This window comes from Embiotoca jacksoni, unplaced genomic scaffold (assembly GCF_022577435.1).
Source record: "Embiotoca jacksoni isolate LCO1_2020_lvr unplaced genomic scaffold, fEmbJac1.0.p SCAF_23, whole genome shotgun sequence".
In the NCBI taxonomy this organism is placed as follows: domain Eukaryota; kingdom Metazoa; phylum Chordata; class Actinopteri; family Embiotocidae; genus Embiotoca; species Embiotoca jacksoni.
The window spans coordinates 7,542,141-7,559,192 of NW_027185374.1; positions in this window are offsets into that span (position 1 = coordinate 7,542,141).

A 17,052-nucleotide genomic window follows, 5' to 3' on the forward strand; every position below is an offset into this window, starting at 1 on the left:
AAACTAACATTCTTTTTTTTTTTTTTTTGCACTTTTCAACTTCAGATTGAATGTGTATGTACAAACGGGCAGGAAATGCCTTGCCGCTCCCGTAAGCAGAGGACAAACCCGTTCAAGGTCAAGGGTCGCATGAGGAAGGCAGCAGGCATATATCAATATTCATTTCCTTTTCTGGTACATTCCCAGACCTCTTTCTAGTTTCACTCCTTTATCGTTATGGATCATTAGTTCTTTCTAGCTGCCTGTTGACAACATTAGTCTAATGGTCGTCTGTGGGAAACTGAAGTTTGTGTCCTCCCTTTTGGTGTGTTCATGTGCATCACATCTCTGATGCTGATAGATGGTAAAGACCAGAAAGAGGCGAGTGCGACAGAAAAGGAAGACTCTGGTCCACTCTCTTTTTTTTGGCATTCACATAATATCCTCATGAATGGACTCATATAAAGTTTACCAACATCTGTGTCGAAAAAAGTAGCCTTAGTGAAAATGCAGTTATGATGAACTGCAACTTGTGACTGCAGAATTTGACACTATACTACTATACTAAATATACTGTAACAACTTTTCCTCATTAGAATGGGCAGCATTTATAAGGCCACAGTTTACCAACATTCAAGGGTTGACATTGGACTAAATCTCCGTACTGTCACTGTGCAAACAGCGGGCGTTCTGTTGACTGGGACATAAAATAGTGCTGTTGGGTTTTGGGTTTCCAGAGCGGGATCAGGGCTGCAGTATATTGAGTCCATGTGGGGAGTGCGTTTTTAATCTGAGCCTTACCCACAGTCCTTCCTGTTTCTAATTTGGCGCTGCAGCGGTTTTGTCCGGAGGCCAAGAGCCTCTCTTCCACAGAGTGTCTATTTCCTCTGAAGTGAATAGTAGCAGGTGTGCTGGCCCGAGATCCCTTGGAGAAGTCTGCTTATGAATGGCCCACATCTCGCTCTTTCTCGCCTGTCTTTGTTTTCTTTTTTTTCCTTCCTTTCATTCTTATTTTTCATTCTGTGGCACATTCTTTCTCTTGTCTTCATATACTTTCTTTCTTTCTTTGCTGTTATGTCTTCACCTCTCTATGGTCGCTCTTTTGTCTCCTTCATCTCTTTCTTCCATTCTTCCCCTTTGCTGTATTTCTTCTTCTCAAGATCAAGGTGTATATTTTGATAAGTCATAAAGCGGCAGCTTGTGCTGATGAAAACAATAAAAGACAAAAGCAAGAACAAGGGCAGCACCATCACATATCAACCCTCTCCAGACATTGGATATGATGAATCACATAAAACTGTCAAAACACCCAAATTAGGTTTTGAATTCGGTTTATTGAAATTGCCTTTGTTGTGGAAGACATAATACCGCAAATCCTTGTGCAGTCGCAACTGTTACTATCCTGAATAAATTCAACTTGTACAATAGCCATGTGAGCACAAGGTGCAAATCCCCTAAAAAAATAACACAATGCATATAAGTAAGAGGAGAGGGAAAAAAAAGATGTGTGTGTCTGTGAATGTGTGTGTGTGAGCGAGAGACTCCAATCTTACACACATTGTCATCAAGGCAGCCTGATGGCCAAGAACTCATCCAATCTGTGAGCAGAGGAGACATGCTGTCATGCCGCTTCAAGGAGGCATTGCGATTGGAATTAACCTCTAGTGACCTTTACTTCTCCTCCCTTCCCCAAAACACACTCCCTAATGAGTTGGGCTTGAAGGGGCGCAGCCTTTGCTGTAAGGCAAATAAATCCTATCAAGGCTAAGTCATATTCTCACTTATCTCGGAGGAAAACAAGGCAAAAAAAAACAACTGTGTTGCTTGCCAATGATTTGTGACTTAACGCAAGGGTGAAATACGGCTGCAAAGCCATTAAGGAAATGAGAGTCTAACCAAAGGGTTGTTTAACTGGAACACATGAACTCTTAATGATGTTTGTGTTTATTCAGTTTTGCTTCCCCATCATTTGGCCAAGTAGAATTTGGTGTAAAGGTTATGAGGAGAGGTTACAGATTGTTTTCCCAGAGGTTGTGAGTCTAATAAGACTCATTTTAAAGTAATGACAGTAAATAACGAAAAGGGTCTGTAATTTGTGGGGTGTTGCTTTTCTGCAAATGATTACACTATTAGAAATTCTTTTAATCTATAGAATTTAAATGTACTCATATGTACACTGAAGAAACAGCCTTTGACCATCGAGTAACAATGGACGTTCTCCAGCCTCTGTTCAGGCCTCATTCCCCCTCCTGCTCTTCTGATTCTCTGCCAAAGTCAACCACGAGCATTTACGTTTCCAGCCGTGGCGTTTCCGGCATCTGCACACGCTTGTGTTTACACAGGATGTTCAAACTTGATGCAGATTAAACAAATCCAATTTGGAAGCCGAGTTCAATCACCTCTTTTATTTCAACATTAACTAGATGAAGCTGGGGGCCAGATCCCCACTACCATTTCCAAGAGGATTGGGTAAGGGGAACGAGCTGTACACCCAAAAGTCCACAAAGTATTTTGAGAGTATTTATATGCGGATAGATGTCATCCGCTAGTTCCCACAGGCTTGCATGTGGTTGGATTTGCTCAGTGTGGTGTAGGGTATTTTTTCAAAAATCTGCAACTCTCCCTGGCAGGGTGTTGTGAGCCTTCTAAGGGCCAATGGGTCGTTCGGCATTTGTGCGGTTCCCACACTTATGGTGTAAACGGAGGCCTGGCTTTGTGCTCACAAGCCCAGACCAAACACACGTAGCACAATTCAGTGTTATGAACATTTAATTTTGCCAGAACTTTTTTTTTTTTTTTTTTTGTTTTGTTGCTTTTCATCAGATAAACACTGATTACTTAAACACACAGTATAGGTCAGACTCCAACCGTGCCAAGTTCACTTTCGCATATTGGAGAGCAGACAGTTTCCACGTTTGACTGCGGCCGATATACAGGCTTGGTGGCCCAGTTCTCTGTTTGAGCCAAGCTCCAGCTCCATGGGTTCAGGACTGGGATGGGAAATGCTGCGGAAGACTGGATGGTCTCTGACCTTTTTCACAAGTACAAAGAGACCTTCTTTGTGTCCAGAAGAGCAGTCATTTGTTCAACAGGACTTTTAATTGCTGCTCACTTCAAGTAAAGCCTTGAGTTTGGCCGGTGTTTGTGTCCTCACCTGCGTCCTCTTTCGCATTTGGGAGGGGTTTTGACCCTCCAAGGCACCTGTTTGGCTGGCGTCCGGCTGCCCATCTGCTCCTAGCTAACACAGCCATCCCACTTCCAGGGAGCGACTCCATTCAGGATGGCTAGCTGTCCGCCTAATTGTATCACATTCTACAGGCTTTGTCCTGGCATTCCCTCGCCAGCTAAAGGTTGCCAAAATCTCATCCGCCACATCAGAGGGGCCCTATTAACCCCTGACCCCTGGTTGGTGTGTGTGGACAAGGTCGCTCCTCACACCCAACGCCGGGCCCATTAACACGTCGCCCCACAGCAGAAAAACTATTTTGACGGGCTGTAATTGGCGCTAAGTGATGGTGGACAAAGGCCCCCTCTGTGCTGCCTGCTGGACTGAGCAGTACTGACCACTCTTGGAGCTTCACGCTTGACATTTCCTTTCTGAGTCCAATGTGAGAAGAGAGGAACTGGGGAAGCCCCTTCCTGCACCACCACCTCCTCCATTTCTTCATCCCCTCAGCCCCTTCCCTTTGCTGTGGCGCTCCTTTGAAAACGTGAGATAATGAGGTTCTATTAGGGAGAACAGGCCGGAGCAGAGTTCCATGGTCCAGATCTGCGGAGGCTGATTAATCCAATGGTAGGCCATTCCTTTCAGAGCCACCCTAATTAGTTTATGTTAGCTGGAGAAGGTCAGGGGGCGTGTTCGACTGAGGCCTTTTCTTTAAATGCCACAATGGTGTGATGATCTGTGGATGCAGGTGCAGCAATAGGCTGCTTTTATGTTGCTGAGCTGCTTTGGGTTTTGGTTGTACGGTTGACTTGCAAACTGGCAAAGACAATGAGGTCTTTTACTTGTGTGTATATGACATTTTTGAAAACCAGCCTCCAGCCATCTACTTTTTCCTTTCCCAGGCTTTCCAAGTTCATTAGTCATAAACTCAAATATCATAATGCTCTACAAATAACCAGGGAAAACCCCTCAGTATTGTATGTGGTTAGTGGTTAAAAAAATGACGAGATGGCAAGCCGGCACTTCCGAACAACTAAAGAGTATGAAGAATAATTTTACTGGTAGTTTTGGCCTGTATTATTGCATTTCTGACCCGGAGTCCGCCCAACAAATTCAAACCAATTTGAATGAGTCACTGTGTAAGTAGGAAGTCCCTCCTTCTTCAATCTTATCACCATTTACCTTGACTGAATTCATATTTATGGCAAATGCAAATCCCTTTAATGATTGACTGTGAACCCAAATTCCCCCTTGCTATGTACAGCTACAGTCCTTCGAAACAGTCCAAGGGAATCCAGCCAGGCTTCTCTCACACAAAGCTCTATACTTAAGACAGGTCTAATTCCCTTCCCCATAGGCCATGCCATGCTCTCATCCCCGTATTTAACAGTCTGACGTCAGACAGGAGCAGAGGAGGCAGCGGAGGAGACTTTAATACTAAATCTCTCCCCCTGTCATTATCGGCCCGTGTGACCGCCTATCAGAGGCCCTTGAGTGATGTGGGAAAGCATAGGCCCTGTCCTCCCAACTCCTGTAGGCCAGGCCGCCTGTTCTGTCCAAACCAAACTGAAAACTACAGGACAGGCACAACTACGGTTGACATCAATGAGGCGCCGGGCTCTTTATGCCCACTCTGTGGTCAGGAGGAGAGAAGCCTGGATATTAATCTCTTTTTCTCTCGTCTCTACTCGCATGTTTTCTTCCTCTTTCCACTTCTCACCACGCAAGTTGTAGATCTGGGCTCTCCATCCCATTACAGCTAAATCAAAAGAAGGCAGAGTGGGTTCCTTTTTGATAGTGGTTGCAATTGCAGTTGCAGCTGGAGGAAGCATCCTCTCAAACACCGATACAGTGGTTGGGCGGTACAAAGATATTAACGATCTGGTCTTAGCCCAGTTTAGAGTGATGGATAGCGACAGCCACTCAAACTGAGGTCTGGGTTATGTTTTAATGTTAATCTCTCCATTAATAATTGCTTGGTCTGTTTTGCTTTAACCTGAATAAGTCAACCACACTCTCCTTGACACTCACAACGACTGAAGCCAACCACATTCTTATTAAATCCACACACATCACTTGACATCAACATTATTAAACCGACTTATAAGAACTGCTTATTTACAAATAGTATTTCACGTATAGTGACAATATGAAAACACAAAAATCCTGATTACAACTAATAATTCAACCAGTCTTATACTGACTATAAGAGCCTCATTATTGTCCTGATTTTTCTAACACCTGTGGTGAGGGGAAAAAAAAAAAAACAACAAACATGCCAACTCAGTCAGTCAGCCCACCAGCCCGTGTGATGTGGGCTTTTATGAGAGGACACCTGCAGCACCCGGCGTCCCCCGTCAGCTTTGTGAAAGCCTCGGAACTGGGTGGGGGACAGAGGGGAGAGCCAGAGGGCCAGACCCAGGTTTGGCCCCGAAGGCCGTAACTATCACTCCAGTCCACGGGTTGCTTTGGCCTTGCTAACTGTTCCATGAAATGGGCCCCAGGAACAGTGCAAACCTCCCAGAAACAGGCCGCTCACTGTTAGCCAACAGTACTCTCTTTGTGTGAAAATTGTCAAAGCTGTCCCTTTTCTGCACTGGTCCTGCCTTTCTTTTGAGCCTCAGCTGTGAGCAAACAAAGCTGGCTTAAAGGTTTGCATGATGGTTAGCTAGGTAGCTGGCTAGCCGCATTAGTGTTTATGTCAGTGACAGCAATGGAGTTTGTGCTTCCTGTGCTCTGCAGGTGGGGCTTCAGTGACTGATGAGAAAAGACCACAATTACCACAATTTATCACAGGAACATAAATGTACATTATATAGTAACTATGCACCCAAGTTAGTAGTATTTTTCTAATATATTATCAGTTGAATAAGTTAATCACTGTTTGATTTGTGTGATATTTTATCATGTCATACAGACATATACATATGTTTTTATGACAGTATATTTTGCCAACCTGAGTCTTTGCATCCTGCCTGGAGGATGCAGAATAAGATCTTTGCCAGTTGGTGGTGACAATTAAATCAAACTTGCAGTGTCCATGAGTTCACTGCCAAAGTAAAGCATTACAAAGTCACACCAGAGTCACCACAGCTAATATTGCAACAATCTACAGCAGTAGTGGGTCACTACAATATCTTCTCATTGAATACAAGAGGTGCGATCAAAAAGTTTAGAGACTGTTCCTGTTGCGCACAAATGGAGCGTGATCAACATCTGCACGTGTTTTTGTGACCAGTGAGAAGTGCGCACTTGCAATTTTATAATGGACTTAAGCAGAGCGTGCACATCAAATCCCCCAAGATCAGACTGCCTATGGTGAGTTCTGCTGTGATGTTCTGAGGCAAAACATTTGGTCCAAATTACCTGAATTTGAGTTTCCCAAAATGACAATGCACAAGTTTCTAAGCCGCAACAACACACTCCACTATCCCTACTTGCCATATTTTCTGTTTTTTTGAAGATTCACAGTTTTGACACTGTAGAAGAGATAGATAGATAGATAGATAGATAGATAGATAGATAGATAGATAGATAGATAGATAGATAGATAGATAGATAGATAGATAGATAGATAGATAGATAGATAGATAGATAGATAGATAGATAGATAGATAGATAGATAGATAGATAGATAGATAGATAGATAGATAGATAGATAGATAGATAGATAGATAGATAGATAGATAGATAGATAGATAGATAGATAGATAGATAGATAGATAGATAGATAGATAGATAGATAGATAGATAGATAGATAGATAGATAGATAGATAGATAGATAGATAGATAGATAGATAGATAGATAGATAGATAGATAGATAGATAGATAGATAGATAGATAGATAGATAGATAGATAGATAGATAGATAGATAGATAGATAGATAGATAGATAGATAGATAGATAGATAGATAGATAGATAGATAGATAGATAGATAGATAGATAGATAGATAGATAGATAGATAGATAGATAGATAGATAGATAGATAGATAGATAGATAGATAGATAGATAGATAGATAGATAGATAGATAGATAGATAGATAGATAGATAGATAGATAGATAGATAGATAGATAGATAGATAGATAGATAGATAGATAGATAGATAGATAGATAGATAGATAGATAGATAGATAGATAGATAGATAGATAGATAGATAGATAGATAGATAGATAGATAGATAGATAGATAGATAGATAGATAGATAGATAGATAGATAGATAGATAGATAGATAGATAGATAGATAGATAGATAGATAGATAGATAGATAGATAGATAGATAGATAGATAGATAGTTACTTTATTAATTATTTTTTTTTTTCGCTCCAGCAGCATTATAGATAGATAGATAGATCCAGCACAAACTGTAGTTGGTGCTTGAAGCATTTACAGACCGGGACTTTCAGGGAGCGTTCCTAGTGTGGCAGGAGCGCTGGGAGCAGTACATCGCTGCGTAAGGAGACTACTTTGACGGGGATGGCAGCCAGATTCACATCAGGTAAAGTTCTTGGTAGAATCTGATCTTTAGGTCAGACTATCTGCACTGTAGTTTGCAAGTGAACCGATCAGATTTGGTGTGAGCAGACATCACCAACCCATTTGCATGGGGTGCAGCGGCTTTCCAACACTGGAGCTGCTGGCATGGAAGTGGCAGCTGACAGTTCATTTCAGATTCTGTCTGTGGATTGCTGTTGTCGTTGTCTTCCACACAACCAAAATCTACACTTTCTGATAGCGCTCTGCTAGTGGTAGCTTAGATTCCACTCACTCTCTCTCTGAAATTTACTTCGTCACTGTGTCGTGTTGGAAATGACGGTGGAAAGTCTGATTGACACTCTGCGATGCATCTCCAGAAATCCAATTGGAATTGCATTTCAAACCACCTCCAAATGTGGTTTGGATCCCGATTTTTTTTTGGTTCCCCATTTTATGTGGTTTTTGCTGTTCAGACTTTCAAAAATCAATCTGGATACAATATGAATATGACAAAAATCAGATTTCGGCTGGCAGTCAGAACATAATAGATGCAGTCTCTGAAGTTTTAATTGCACCTCATACAGTACTGTGTTTGGTGATATTGGCTATTAGTTGTCATACTGTTGGCATCTATTTATAATAACTTTGACGGAGAAACTAATTTAATATTTTAGAACAGGCATAAATCATCCTGTTTTCTTTTTTTGCTGCAGACATAGACTTGATTGCTGTATATTTCAATGGATGTTGATCGTGTTGTCAAAGTATAAAATGTTTTAAGGAAACACAAGAAATATTTATGAAATGCTATCTGTTATGAGGTTTCATCTGTGGTTGAAATAAACCATCACATCACCACAGCTTCGGGTTCACATGGAGAACTTCCCAGAAGATGTGTTCACTTTTAAGGCTGTGAAACACAGAGAAGCTATACAACACAACCAAAATGAGCTGTAGCTCCATCTGCCATGGCAAGGATAAATACTTCAACATATTTAATAAGGTGTATAAACTCTGCTAAAGCAGTTTTCTCCTTTTTTTTCCTTTTGGATGGAATGGAAAACCAGTAGCACTTGGTTTAACCACGTTTCACTTTGCATAATTGTTCCCAAGGTTGCTGTTTTTTATTTCTAAGCTTTCTGTGCCAATATAATTCAATTTCTGCGGCCAAGCCAAATATTTGCAGCATGGCTTACGCTTCTAAACTGAGCTGTAGTTTGGGCAAAAGAGGTTTGCCTTGCCACCAGCACTGCATAGACAAGGTAATAAACAGATCCGCTGCTCTACAACAACAATTCTGCTTCTAATCCCAAAGTAATTCTCATTCCTTGCTCTGTAGTATAATAAATTCTTCAGGGAGTGACAAGATGAAACCACAATTGTCCTGAGCACTGAAGTTTTATTACTTCAATCCACACCTTGGAACACACTGCTGAATGGTTTCATGGTAAAATGAATGTTTACTACTTCTTAGGAACAGATGATACAAATTAGAGGGAGTCAGAGTCATTTACAGTTAGTTAAATTCCCTGCTGAGAGGCCCTGTTAAATGTTTCTTCCACAGACCATGTTGGGAAATATTTGCAATGGTTTCCATCCAGATCTGGGTCACTCAGTTCCACATTCACTGCACAGGTGAGCTGGAGCAGGTTTGTTTGGCAGTGGTCATTGGCTGTCCTTTCCTTTCCACAGGGCTGGGAAAGCAGCACCACAAACAGCTTGCGACAACAAGAGATGCTTTTGTCCGGCTCACCACGGCGAAATGACACCGCTAAGCTGCCTGATGCCAATGTTGTCCAGGTCTCCCAGGACAGTTCCTGAGGGCTACAGGACCTGCTGCAGGCCAGTCAAATAGACGCAGAAGGAGAGTGAGAGCCCTCGGGAGAATAGGTAACACTGTCAGCCAGTCGTTCTGCTGCAGCATGCAGATGAAAACAACCTCTTTCACATGGAGTGTATTTTGGCTTCGAGGGCTATAATCATGGATGATTAGCCTAAGAACTCAATTCTGAGCAGGGACTATTCCTTATTCCTGTCACACTGTCAGAAATTATATTTACCTACCACTTTTCCCAAATGTCTCGAGGCATAAAGCAGGACTTGAGTGATCAATGGAAATCAGGCAAATGTGTGACTTTTATATAAGATATTAAAAACTGCACCTCATTTCACAATGTGTCACATTCTGGTGAACGTAGAATAGTGCAGACCCCGATATATTGTACATCAAGGGGGATATGTGGAGAGATTTCTTGTTTTCACGTTCCTAGGTTCGCAAAACGCAGAAGATTACTCCGGGACCACCAACACCACAGCAGCAACTGTTATGTTTTAAGGATCCTCTGGAAAAACAGGAGAGGCTGCTGCAACCGCACCTTCATCAAGAGAATGCTGACGTATCGCATCTCTTTGTGGGACTTATTCAGCTCCAGTTGCCTCATAAGAGCAGCCAACAAACTGAAATAATCACTCCATCCTGGACATCATCTGTTCAACCTTCTGCCCTCTGACAGATGCTTCAGGTCCATCGTATCACAGACAAACACTCTTAAAAACAGCCCCTGAGCCATACATGAACAGAACAAACCAAATACTGACCGACTGTTTGGGACCTGTGTGACGAGCTGCACTAAAATACTTACATTTACAGAGCACGACACAGATGTTCACATTCCAACTGCACCTTTTTATGTATATCTTCCTAAATACACTGCTTGTACATAAGGTCACTGTGATTCAGGGAACGTATAATATCCTCAAATGCAATATCTAAGCTGCTCTTTTATTGTACTGATTTATATGTTATACAAAATGTATACATTTTTCATCTTATTTCTTTACTTTTGTATTCTATACTTATTTAATTTAAACTAGTTTGGTTTGAACTATTTTCACTTGCTGGTTGTTATGTGTGAATGCAACTTCAGGACTACTATTCAAATTTGTTGTAAGATGTACGGTAACAATGATAGAATATTTCCAGCCATCTTCCAGCCATCCAAAGGTTGATGTCAATTTATTTCAAGCTGTAGCTTCAAAATCTGTCAAAAATAAAAGCTGTTACGCCCAGCTCGTTCAGGCTATGACAACGAAGGGAGATCCAAACAGGAGCAATGTATTTAGGCCAACCACTTATTAAGGATAACTCAAAATGAGTTTAAACAAACATAAACTCAACACAATCAAACCAAAAGAAACCAAGGTAGACTTCTATGCAGGTAAGAAGATAGGAAGAGCCAAGTGTTAGGATGCAGGCCGAAACGACCAGTACAGTCATACAACCCACAACCTTCACAAAACCTCTGCATTGAGATATTTGCTCTAAAACTGCATATTTCAACAAATAAAAAAACACACACAAAAGTAAACGTGTGCTTTTTGTATTTAGGTCAGACTATTTTCCTTTAAAGGATTGATATCTTCTAAAAAAAAAATAAAAAATTTAAAAAAAAGCATTTGGAGGAATTTACAAAGTCTAAGCATATTAAAACTTTAAATCACAGAATTTATAGAACAGCTATGTTGTAGCTTGCAATGTTGTTTTACTGGCTGACAAACCAGCCTTTTACTTACTTTTTAATCCCTATATATTCAAATAAACAATGGATTTTTTTTGTGAAATGTTTACAAAAATGACTCAAACAGCATGACATGTTAAAGTCCGATATCACGCATGGGCGGATCATCACCCCACAACAGGTGCAGTCTCCTCTCTTGTACTTATCTTGCTGCAGCTTGTTTTCATTCTACATGTGGAAAACATCTGCATAGGTGGTCCCTCTCTTTCTTTCTGCCCCCCCCCCTCCATCTGTCTCTCTCTCTCTCTCTGCACTCCCCTCAATTCATCCCAAACCTCTATTCTGTTTCTCCGTCTCTTTTTAGACCAGGAAAAGGGGGAAGTGCTGATTGTAAATATGGAGAGGTGTCAGTGCCAGAAGAAACGGGCCGCATATTTCTGGATCCAAGCTGCGAGGTTTACCGTAGCATATTTTTATCATAAAAAGCCAACATGGAATAGGACGGCCGTGCGCAGCTGCTGGTCTAATTTGCTCTAAGCATGTACAAATAGGACGGCCCACACAGACCATAAAAGTGGAGTGGAGGTTTTGCTCAACGCGGCACTTTTGTCTGACCAGAGGCTCAGGGACGCCTTCCAGAGAACAAACAGATCACAAAAGAAAAAGAGAAGCAAAAACACACACAGGCGCTCTCACATGATAGTTAGAAATACAGTGGAATAACTCAAGAGGACGGACTGCTGCTGCTGCTGCTGTTGCTCTGATATTCCACAAGTAAACAGGGTTTCAAGCACTGTTTACAAACACCAATTCATTCTCATGTTGAATAAATAATGATGTAATATAACCTCATGTATCTTTTTTTCAAGAAGAGAGCCTTATGAATTATGCAACAATGTAATATAAATGTACTTTAACATTTCTAACTTCTTATGCTTTTGATATTATTTTTGTATTTACAGAGTCAAGGTCAGTGACTGTCAGCACATAAATATATCAAGCCCTTATGTATATATTTTTTCTACAAATTCTCAGGGTTATTTCCCACCTTTAGAGCCGCACCAATGTACCTCCTGTTCGTTCTCCATACATTTTATTGCGCCATGGAAAGTTTTATTTGCTCTTGAGCCATTTGCTCTGGAAACCCCCTGTAGATCCTCTGAGTCTTGTACGTTTGTACATGCGACATGCCTGCGCATGAATACACACACACACACACACACACACACACACACACACACACACACACACACACACACACACACACGCACACGCACACACGCACACACACACACACACGCACACGCACACACTTTACATATGTCTGAACGGGGTTCCCCTTTAGACACCGGATAAATAACGGACTTCAAACAGTAAACTAGGTGCTAATGAACTGGATCCTGACAGGGTTTGCTTTCCGCGAGCGGAGACCCACCCCACAATGGATCCATTCACAGGATCTCAGCCATGGAAAGTGTTGGTAAAGTAATCCTGCTAGAGTTTATACGACCTTTTCTAACTCTCAGTACGTCTTTCTCCCCTCAAGCCTTTAAGGCCGGGCCAAAAACAACACTGACCAGCATCAGCTGATACAGGCAGAGGCTACCCATATTTGCATGTTTCAAAATGGCACCCATTCACAACCAGTTTGTAAATTGATGTGGTGAGGAAAGGAACACAACGCCCTGCTTCCTCTTAACGCCGTACCTGTGAGATCAGTCATGGCAACTTCAAGGCCGGCGTCAACGCTCGGTTCTTCCACGCAGCACAGGACGTGGCCGGACAGCATCGGCGTACTTCCACTCACATGTGGGCAGATCCGTCCCCTCCAAAAAAAAAAATCCTCTGCATACAGGACCTGCAAGAAAAAGGTGTTATTTTATCTTTAACAAAACATGGGCAGCGTTCCCACTGTGCGTCTGTATGCCCTGACAGGCCTAATAAAAGTCACAACACTGTATATGGCTTTATTCAACATATTTGATATTCACATAGGAACTGAAATGTCAGCTGCTTCAAACTTCCACGCCCACCTGCTACAACTGACAAAGAAGTAAAGACACCGTTTTCAGCACCACAGGAAAGTGAACTCATCAGGTTTAATATCTGAAAAATGTCACCTATCTGTCTGTCCTCCTTTCAGTTTCAGAGAGGAGGAGTATCTGTCTGAGGGGTGAGTGATCACTATCTGGTCCATATGGCTGTGTTCATTTATATCTTTTAAGCTTCTGGGCAGCAGAGGGATGAAATACTGCCAGTGACAGGTAAAGCGATACTCTGTGATGGAAGCTGTTTTACAGTAGCCACTTTTCAGAAAGAAGCGCAATATTTAAACATATGATATCCAGTTCCAAACCGCGGCTCGGAGCAGCCTCTCCTCTCCATGTGAGGGTCACACGGCACTGACAACCCATATTTATGGCTATCTGACCTGACACCATGACAAGTTTTATTTCTATCACAGGTTTCCATTGCTAGGAGAGGTGAACAGAAAAAAAAAGAGGAATATCACTCCGAGCTAATTGTGTATTTTTAAACTTCTTTTTCACTTTCATAAACTTAAAAAAACCCCACATCTTTATTGGCCTTCGCTCTGTAACATTTCTTCATTTTTATAAGGTTCACAAGCAACGATGCAAGACGCCATTTACCGAAGCATCTTTGGCTCCACCCATATAAATAAACAATTAATTTTAGAAATAAAAGCACCCTTTATGCAGAGCCTTCACTGCAGTGCAAGGATTACAGTTTATGCGAGGTGAGGCCAGTAATATTTAGACACGTTTATACTATATTTAGTCAATCACTCCGCACAGACTGTATATCAGTCATATATCCTCTCTTGACAGTCACACCTGGGTTGTCTTGACTCCAATCATGACTGAATTTCAAATTATGTTGACATTTGCAAAAAAAAAATAACCAGCCAGGTGCAGCTTCTCCACGCTTGAGTTTTTTTTTTTATTTGAATAGGAACTTGGTCTGGAATTTGATGATAGCTACGCAGGTCTGTGGCTTATGAATAAATCGATTCACACGAACAAAAAAAGAGAAAGAAACAGACTTAAAAAAAAAAAAAACCTGAATAAATCGGATCTGTAAGACTTTGCAGGGCTTTTGTTCCCCGGAGCCCTGTACTGTCACTTCTCCTGCTGTTTCTCAGGGCTCCTGACCCCTGCTAGTCCCCCAGCATAAAACCCTGTGGCTGTGCTGGATTGGAGAGACTGCAGGGGAAGCGGGGCCTGAGGTGAGGGGGGACACGGAGTGCCGAGGTGAGTGGTGGTTGGTATAACCTTAGGAAAACAACACCTTTGAACAGTGTTTACCTCTGGATCTGTATTAAGTCATGAATGAGGCCTCCACTGACACGTCAAAGACGGTGGTGAGGTAAGTTAAGTTTCTTGTTGCATTCATTACTCCCTTTCACCTATCCCCACCTACCCACTACATGCTTAAAAGAACAACCCCACCACCACCACCACCACCCCCAAAGCATAGGGCAGCATGAATGGAGCATTGTGATGCGTCTCCGTCACGGCAGTGAATGTTTTCACTTCCATTTGATCCGTCGGCGAGGCTGCTAATTGGGTAAGCGTGTTCCCAGGTCACCGGGAGGTTTCTCTCTCCATAAATACAGAGCGCCGACGAAGGCTTCTACAGATGTTGTTTCCCACCCGCTTCCAAGTAGGTTCAGACCAGCTTCAGGCAGGAGATGTAATTTATTGTGTCTAAAACCACAGTCCAAAACTTTTCCTTCTCTCTCTCTTCATCACTCTAAAGACTGCATTTTATCATCCTCCCAGGCACTGCAGTAAAGCTGATATTTGTCCTCTCCTTTAGCTTGGACTCTGTGCACCGAGCCGCCATTAGAACCACAGGTGTCACGATGACATGGTGTCCAGGCCTGACAGGTTCAAATTATGTTATTTTCCATGTGTCCTCACACCACTGACAGAGTTTATGAGGCTCAGGGTTTACTGAATTTGTTTGTTTTTGTCATGGAATTTACATTTCCTCTCTTACACGGGGACTCGAGACGACCTCGTGTGCCAGCACTAAACACTGCGCTGGAACAGAGAGCTTGGACAGACTCGCAGACGTGTTTGCTGCACCTAATCTGTGGTCAAAATGGTCTAAGAGAAAGTGTCCTTCAACAGGAGTGCCCAGGTTTGAGCCTCTGAATTAGCAAGTACCCGGTGCCCTTGAATACGTACCAACTCTAGGTGTGTTCTTCTTCTGCAGCTGACTCTGGCACCACTCCTCCCTGGACGGGACAAAAAAAAAGAGACAAGTTTTCTCACTTAATCAAATGTATGAAATTCTCAAAAGAAAATAAAAAAATTAATAAAGAGTCACAGCTCCAAATGTCCCCACTGAGATGACTTGCATGGTTTGCTAATCATAACCTAGAAAGCTATAATTGCAAGTGATAGGACTCCAACTGATACTGACAACAGACTATTTCACTTGTATTACTAAGCTGCCTTTTCATGTTGTGATAACTTGAGTGACAGTTGTCAGCTCTGGCTTTCTCTCTTCAGAGCAAAAAATACCATATGATTGGGGGGATGATTTTAGTCATGTTTTAAAATGTGGAAACAGGCTTAAATTTGTTCATTCCTTCACTGTTAAGGAGTACACACCATAAAATACAAATGTAAAGAACTATTGAGTGAGGGCCAGCGGTGCCTCATTTCTATAAGAAATGAAGCATCGTCCTCTCAAAACTGTTTCACCAGCTGAGGATGTTTCTCTCCTCCAACTCCAGTTTGGTCTAATGGCGCCACTTTGTGGCAGCAAAGCAGTAATGAGAGTACCAGGTTTTGTAGCGCTCTCAATGCAAGGACAGTGCCCGGAGAGCAAATAATCCGATTTGCATATTTCTTAATATGTCTCAATGCAGAGGAATGCAGTCAGGCAGAAGGATTTCTATAACACTATTACTGACCAAATTAAATCTGTGATTAGTAAGCAATCGGTTGTTTCCCATTACACGACCATAAAAATTACTAATCAACTAAAAAGCTCTGTGTCCACAAAGACTCAAATAACTGTTTGGCTAAGAGGGGGCAGGGGAAAATTAAATTAAATAAAGGGAAAAGCAATTAATCCAATGGATACCAAAGGCTTATGATTGAAACTTCCAATTAAACTTGGAAGTGACAGTGTGAAAGTACTTATTACTTCCTTTTACTGGTAGGATCTGTCTTTTATTCAAAATAAAGACATTTATCTTAAAATGTAACTCAGTATTCAACTTCAATCTGTGCTGAAGCTGCCTGATTACCATCTGGGTTTGGAGTCTCATTTATCTTCTCTATTTGGCTACATGAGGCTGATGTCCCTGCCTCGCCACAGTATGCATTTCTACTATCGGCCATGGCAAACAGCCCCTGTATGATGTTACCAATAGAAACCAGAGGGGGGCAGGCTTCACACATGGGCTAACCTCAGGCCAAAATGACTGACACAGAGGAGCAGTCCAACACACCCACAAAGATACACACCTAAATATTACAAGCTGGCCATAACTCAGGATAGCTGGCTGGTTGTCAGGAGGACACCATCTGTACAAATGGTAAACAAATGCTCAGATGTGACAGATGTGTTATTGTCGTTTTGTAAGCTGGCAATTATTAATATTATGTGAACAGCGACAAACTCAAGTGACTCATCTTGATTTACTCATTAAACAGGATGTGGGCATCGGGAACGGTGGGCTGATTTTCTTTAGTAACTCATTATTAATCAAGAGCTATAATCCTGATGTGATATTTTCACATTAACTACACCTCCTTTGAAAGCGTGAAAAATTAATCCTCTATTACTTTGAATTTTGAAATACAGTGAGTTATTGTTGGGCTGGTATTCATTATAGTAACTCACTGTTTGCTAAGTTCTTAAAG